Genomic DNA, 7,944 nt, shown 5'->3' with positions numbered 1-7,944 from the left:
CCTCCATGGATAAGTTTCAGCTTGCTCTTGACAAGAAAACAGTATTGATTTTTTGGGGGGTTTGGTGGCGGTGGTATTAGGGTTTGAACTCAGCATTTCACAGTTGCTAGGGTAGGCACTCTACCACTTGAGCCACACTTCCAGCTTAGCAAGAGAACAGTGCTTGGGTTATAGAAAGCATAGTTTGAAGAAGTCAGGATTTTGTAAACTTTCCCAAAAATAAATTTTGATATATAAATAAGTTTTCTGAGATGGTCTTGCCTCTGTTTCTATGACCATTTCACCTGTATTATCTAAGCAGTTGTATGAATGTATTTCTAAATGTGCTTACTGAAAATTAAATAGCTGCCTCATGAAATTAAGTACATGTTATGTGAAGAGGGGAAAGATTAAATTTTGAATTGAGTGTGTAGGCTCCCTATCATTATGGTTTCTACTTCCACACTAGTCAATGTTTTTACCTAAACTCTAAAGGTGTGTAATGGGTTAATTGTCCTACATCAAACTCTAACCACATGTGGAAGAGGAAGTTGTGGAAGTGGTAGAAGCTGGCAATAGGTCATCTGCTTATGAGTCAAGAAAAACTGATTTAATGTCCCATGGTGACTTGGTTATTTTGATAAATCATATAAAAATCTTTGAAGTAAAACAGTAGTTCTGTTAACTTGAAGATTACAGGATGTATCCATCATATTTTCAGGACACATGGTTGCTACTGTGGGAAAATACTTTGGTATTTGTATTTAGGTTCTAAAAAAAAAGAATCCGTAGAGAAATCTGTACAATGTATTATTTGCCCAGGTTAGTTTTCACTGGGGGAAAGAGTTCTGAAGTATCTCCAAAGCAGTTTACTCATCAATTTGAGTTCTCCAAATTGAGAGCTATTGGGAAACCATAGTATATGGTTTTGGAAAAGAAACGCTATCTCAGTTTTTGCAGGTAGTAACTTTAAAAGTATTTAAATGGCAAAGTTTATTTGGTACAGTTAAGAATTAAACTTGGCAATTTTAACATGTCTGTTACAGCTGAAATAAACTTGTGTGGTGTTAAAAAATATAGTAATTCATGTAAAAGTTTGAAAAGTGATTAATAAGAAGAATCTGTGTGTTAAAATGATATTCTGCTTAATTATTAAACGACCACTTTTATCTGACATATTCCAGTAGTTCTAGTTCCTGTTTATAAAAATAAGCAACCACATAGTGAGTTGCTTTCTTTTCTCTATAGAAAGGTTGAAATTTAATTACACTGTCATCAGTATTCCTTGGGTGTTCCCTCATTTACTGTGGAGACAGTTCCTCTTTATTTCTGAGAGCTAAGCACTTGGCTATGTCCTATTGCACTTGTGACAGCTCAGTTTGGTGGTAAAGGTCATTTTTGTACATTTTGCAGTGTCTCTGGATGAATATCTATGTATCTTCAAGTAACCAATATGTGCAGCAGATTCAAGAGGCAAAGCCTGAAATGCAGGGTCCTAACCTCCCTCCTCTTTCAGGGAGACTACAATAAATCACCTGGGGATGAGACCTCAGATGGTTACTAATGGACCAGCTCCAACCCCAATAGTTCCTAATGGACCAAGACTTAGGGTTAACAAATATGCCTCTACAGTTGGGATGGAAGGTCCTTCATGCTGATCCAGGACCATTGAACTTTTCTTTAAGTTGTCAGGATCTTTCTTCATTTGCATTCTTTGTATTCTACCATTTAATTCTCCCTGCATACTCTATCCACACTGTAAGCACAATTCTCGGAAACTTTCCTTTACCTTCCAGTTGCTGTAGCCTAATATTAATTAATTTGATGTCATAGATTCATCAAGAAAACATAAAGGTTGAGAACTATATTATTTTTTGTCTTTTACAATTATATATTGCACGCTTTCTCTGTCAATTAGGTTCTGGAGGTTTAGGAGGAAAATTTGGCTGTAACTCTTTTTGTACCCCACTTTCCTACTGGGAATTCACAGCAGTGATTGAAGATCTGACCACTCTGATACATGATGCAGAACATGCTTCAGCATCTCAGCCTGTGCCCTGGGAAACTGTCCCACAGACTAGTCCTTGATTACCCAGAGACAAATGAGTACAAAGGGGGACAAAAAGCCAACAAGAGCCCTGGTGGCCAGGGGGAGAAAAGTGTGAGAAAGTCTAGACATAATTAGGAATTCCAGCCAGCTCTCATGCTAGGTCATATCCTTCTCCCTGAGTTGTGGAGCTTTTATTGGATGACCCAGGTTCTGTCCTATACCTGGCCTGTTCAACTCTGCCCCTCCCCTTCAGTGACTCAAAGCTGTGGCCTTGCCAAGACTTAGTTCCTTGACTGAGGCATCAATTTACTTGTGATTTAGAGGCTCAGCTTTAGCCTGATTCAGGGTGTCTGAGGACTTTGCACCCAAGAGCTTTCTTGCTGAGATTCTGCACCATGCCTGGCAAATTGCAGGGAATTTCCCCAGCACTATGGCTCCTGGGGGTCTTGACACTACTCTGGTGTCCACCTGCCCTGTGTGGTGAGTATGAAGTATAGGAAAGAATGGACACATTCAATTAAAGCAAGAAGAAGAACTCTTAATTAAGAATTAGTCAATCAAATAGCAACAATTCCATACAGTTTTGGAGAGGTTTAATGAAGTACATTTTAAAGAAATACACTTATTTATTTCTTTATATATATTTTAGTTCTTTTGATATAAACTATAATTGTTTGGAAAGGCAAATATTTCAAATCTTTGAGGAAAAATTTAAACTTTTACATTAATGTAGATATTTAAATGATACTCCTAAATATTTAAAAGCTAATTCCTCTGTAGGCTTTATTTTTTCCTATGGCATGAATGATTGAATAGAACTTATTTGCCACCAACAAAGTAAAATTTTATGTTATTATGAACAATGAGTCAATTTGCTAGAGTAAAACTACAAATCACTATATAAACTGGAAACATTGTGTAATTGTGAGGTGCTGTGTATAATTTAGAGAATAACTACCCCTAACCAATAAGCACTAAGGGTTTTTGAGAACCTACAGTCCTACTATGATCAGACTAGTTGTGAATGTAGGTGTGATGTTTTAATGTATAAATGGAACAGTATTGTAAGGATGTTAGTAATTCTCTGCCGAACAGCCCTATGGGGATGAATTGCATAAATATTTGTTGCATTAATTCAAAGACATCTTTTCCTAGCCAGGTGTGGTGGTACATGTCTGTAATCCCAGTCTGAGAAAGGAGGATCATGCACCTGAGGCCAGCTTGGGCTACACAATGAGTGTGAGGCCAAGCTGGACCATATAGTGAAACCCTGTCTTAAGAAAATAGAAAACAAAGATAAGGTCATATGGAAACATCACAGTTATAAAAATCTTCTCCTAAGGCATGTGTTTCATGTTTAGGAAATTCCATTTGTAAACCTTAGACTGATAAGTAGGAGAACACTCATTCCAGACCTATAATATCAAGAACAAAGACACAAAGACAGTTGACGCATAGTCCCTGTTCTTAAAACAGAAAACAATTTCAAATACAGATAGGATAAGTTAGCTAGTAAATATTAGCTGCAGTATGTGGACTGAAGCTATGGAGAACATGGGTTTTGAACAAATGAACAGAGTTCTAACTCGGTCTCTGCTACTCCATGGTTGCCTCACTGGGAGCACAATACTAAATGTCCCTGGAAATATGTTTCTTTCTGTGAAAGGCAGAAAAGATGATAACACATATCTCTTAGTGGTACTGTGATGGCAGGATGAGAAATATTTATACATAAAATGCCTAGATTATGGATGCATTTTGTTCATAATATACATATATACATATACAAACACCCAGTATATGTTACACCAATTGCCATGGAATACATAGTATACATTTGTACACTTGAATATATAAGAGTGAACATACTAAATATGTGTAGATAATTATAAATGTAAATACATAGTATACATTTAAAACTGCATATCTATATAAAATATGTGGTATACCTAACCTCTAGATTGTGATATGCTCTCAGCAAGTGAGTAGATATGATATATAACCTCTTCCTGATAACAGCTATAGGAGCTCAGAGAAATAAATTCCTGTGTGCTGAGGAAGCAAGAGAAGCCTTCACAGAGCAAGTAGAACCAGAGCAGCACACAGAAAAAGAAGACAGACATTGTAGGTAGGAGAGATGATATGAAGGCAGGTACAGATGTGGAATGTGTATGACGTACTTGTAACTAATGGCTGGAGGATTGATGAGCCTACAAAAAAGACTCCTATAAGAAAATATTTATAGCTAAGGTTGAAATATCCATGAGCTCGGCCTGAAGAGGATTTTCTAAATACTCATGTGTTGGTAAACGTTTTAAAACTTTTATTTCTAGTAAACACACACTTCTGAAACTTTTGTTAGTTGGTTTCCACCCTAGGAGGAACTCTTACACTAGCAGAGTACATTTCCTCTGCCCTATTTTTATTTCACTGTCTCATGCTCTGTTTGTGGACTCCCAATAGCAGTCCATTTTATAGGAGTACTCTGTACCTTGTCCTGTTTATTATTTCAATGTGTTACTTTTTAAATTCTTCCTTTGAGGTAAATGGATGCAATTGGAGGACATCGTGTTAAGTGAAGTTAGTGAGGATCAGAAACACAAAAGATACATGTTTTTTCTCATACGTGGAAGATAGATCCAAAGACAAACAATACACAAAAACAAGTATGATTGTATATAGACTCGGTTGTAGAACACGTTTGTAACAGTGGATCTACTCTATGGAACTCGGGGAAAGAGGGAAAGGAAAAGAGTGATAGAGCATCAGTAATATCGCATACCACAAGATGTGAAGGTAGAGGATATAAGAATGTATATTGAAAGATGTTGAAAAATGGGGGTGGGAGGTAAAGGGTAAGGGAGAGTATTCTAAGGGATTGAACAGACCAAAGTAAACCACACCCACAGTGGACATACATTGAGATGCCCCTTTGAACGACAACTCAAATATTAATCATGAAAACTAGGACTATAAAATAGGCACAGTGTCTGTGCAGGAGGAGGGGGGGTAACAGTGGGAGGGGGAAGGGTGAAGGAAGGAGATTGGGGCGATGGTGTGTGGTAGATGGACTTCATATATCTATATGAAACAGAACTAGAAAACTTCTTGCAATTGCTTTCAATGGGGTGGAGAAGGGGTTGAGGGGGAGAGATGATGGGGACAATGTAACCAATGTATGACATAAGTCAAAGGAAAAGAGAATGTTAGAGCAAGAGTAATATCACATACCACAAAATGTGAAGGTAGAGGATATAGGAATGTGTATTGAAAGATGTTGTCACTATGAACCCCTCCCCGTATCATGAATATATCCTAAAAAAAATTTTTTTTAAGCTAAAAAAAAGACCATTTAAAATGGTATTTCTTGGCAGAGATGGATAGAATGTTTTGACTAAGGAGCAAGGACTCAGAGATTGTGGATTGACTTAACATCTTTGCAATTTCTCACAGTTGCACATCTTGGTATCTAGCTTGAAAGTGATTGCATGTGTCACTAGTATGATGTGACTTAAGGCAGATTCCAGCCTTCATGGAAACATGGTTCCTAAAGGAGGTTAAGTTGAGCAAACTTGTCAATGAAGTGAAAGAAAGCTAAGGGTTTGTGTTTCTAGCCTTTCTACAGTTCCTCAGCCTCAGGCTTGCAAGAGGGCAGACCAAGTGCATGGCTTTGACCGAGTGATCTTATCGGCAGAGAAGATGAAAGGACAGAATGAATGAAGCCTTCTCCAAACTTCAAAAATTCTGAAATGTGCTATTCTACACATTCTACCAGCTCACCTTCTCTCACTTTTTTGTCTCATTATCAAGGTTGCAGTTTTCCTCCTAGCATTGCCCATGGTCGTCATACACAAGTTAAGTCATACAATATCTTCAAATATGAGGTCATATATGAATGTGATGAAGGATACATTCTGGTTGGACAAGCAAAACTCTCCTGCAGTTCTTCACACTGGTCACCAGCAGTCCCCTCAGTGTAAAGGTAACTCTGCTCCCTTTTCAGCCCATGACCAAGAAGGTGGAACACTCATGAGAGGATCAAGAGCAAAGTTTTTCCCTGCCAGAGGCAGATTTATTTTAAAAAGTTAATATGTACAGATGTACCCCATTCAAAAACCACAAAGAACATACACAGACACATTACTCCCTTTACTTCTTTTACCTAGTCACAAAATTCAGCCTTCTTGTGTCAGTCTTTATTTCCAGTTTCTTGCATAGATACCCAGAAATATTCTAGAGACATCATGTTTTATTATTGTGCTGTAGGCCTGTGCAACATCTTTAAGGAACTTTGTTCTAGCATAAACATAGGCTCTCTTGGGCTGATTCCAAACATTACAGAGACACAGTTGTTATCCTCACAGCCATGTGAAGCATACCACCTGCCATCATGTAGGGGTGTGTGGGGGGGGTCTATAGCCTGTGGTGGGGACATTGGGCCTGATTACATCAAGTATATAGGATTACATCAACAGGTACCATTTTTATTTTTATAAATTCAACACTTATTTGCCACCATTGTCTCTTGCATACCAGAGAATAAGAAACAAGAGAGGGAAATTCGAAACCTAGGGTCTTGTAACAATCTTGGCTGTGAGAGATAGTTGCCTTGGTGACTAAGACTCTGGGTCACATATCTTTATTTGCATTACATACCTTTATTTGCATTCCATCCCTTTATTGGAAGCCTTTATGACCTTAGGAAAACTTTTATGACCTTTATTACCCTCTCTGTATCTCAACTTCCTCCTAGATAAATAGGAATAATAGCAGTACTCACTTCATAGGGCTATTGTGAGACTTAAAGGAGATAGTCACATACAGCAATTAGCCTAAAATCCGATAAGTAGTCATACTTAATAAAAATGAAAGAAAACGGAATAATTAGCATCACCCAAATAAAGTTCATTCTTATTATCCATGAGCATGACTTTTTCCTTAGATTTACAGATTACCTAAAACTATGTTTCCATTCTAGCTCTGTGTCTGAAACCAGAAATAGAAAATGGAAATCTGTCTATGAACAAGGATCAGTATGTTGAAACGGAAAATTTCACTGTCCACTGTGATTCTGGTTTTGCTGTGGTGGGTCCCCAAAGTATCACTTGCTCAGAGAATGGAACCTGGTACCCACAGGTGCCCAAGTGTGTTTGGGTAAGTGGCACAATTCAAGGAAGTTCTGTGCTGTCAAAACCTAAAAATGAGCTGGTTCCCGGTGGTCCATACCTGTAAGACTAGCTACTTGGCAGGCTACTTGGCAGGATCACAGTTTGAGGCCAGCCCAAGGAAATAGTTCTCAAGATTCCATCTCCAAAACAGCCAGAGCAAAATGGACTGGAGGTGTGGCTCAAGTGGTAGAACACCTGCATTGCAAGCACAAAGCCCTGAGTTCATACTTCCATCTCACCAAAAAAAAAAAAAAAAAAAAAAAAAAACCTAAAACTGAAAAACTCCTAAAAATTGGTGTCCCTCACAAAACTCTTTCCCAGTCAGTAATGTCTATACTGACTTGCTGACTTCTCAGGGTTCATTTCTGAGTCACTCAAAGAAATACTCTTTTTACCTTGAAGCACTCTGGTGAGTTGGAAGTGGCAAGTTTTTCTTCTGTCAGTTAAGAATAGGAAAAACTAAGCCCCTTTGAGAGCAGGGTCCCATTTACCTGGGAGAATGACTTCCTAGACCATAATTGTATTGCTGTTCAACTTCTGGATGGGCAGCAGAAGCGTCTCCATCACACCCTCCACCCACATCTCTTTCAGGAGGTCCTTGAAGGCTGTGAACAAGTGCTCAAAGGCAGGAAACTCACACAGTGTCTCCCAGACCCAGACGCAGTGAAAATGGCCCTGGAGGTGTATAAGCTGTCTCTGGAGATCGCGCTACTGGAACTAGAGAGAGACAAGGCAAAACCATCAGTC

At 38.4% G+C, this 7,944-nt stretch overlaps 1 long non-coding RNA gene across 1 annotated transcript; it reads left to right on the top strand.

Annotated features, from left to right (window-relative positions):
- The first annotated feature begins 2,332 nt into the window (after positions 1-2,332).
- On the top strand, positions 2,333-7,144 carry LOC141413960 (uncharacterized). Its single transcript, XR_012439019.1, has 3 exons — positions 2,333-2,509; positions 5,840-6,011; positions 7,008-7,144. It is a non-coding gene; the product is annotated as an uncharacterized lncRNA (long non-coding RNA).
- Positions 7,145-7,944: the final 800 nt, after the last annotated feature.

This window comes from Castor canadensis, chromosome 11 (genome assembly GCF_047511655.1).
Source record: "Castor canadensis chromosome 11, mCasCan1.hap1v2, whole genome shotgun sequence".
NCBI classification, from domain to species: domain Eukaryota; kingdom Metazoa; phylum Chordata; class Mammalia; order Rodentia; family Castoridae; genus Castor; species Castor canadensis.
Note: the sequence above shows the minus strand (reverse complement) of the source record. Positions and strands in the feature narration are given on the sequence as shown.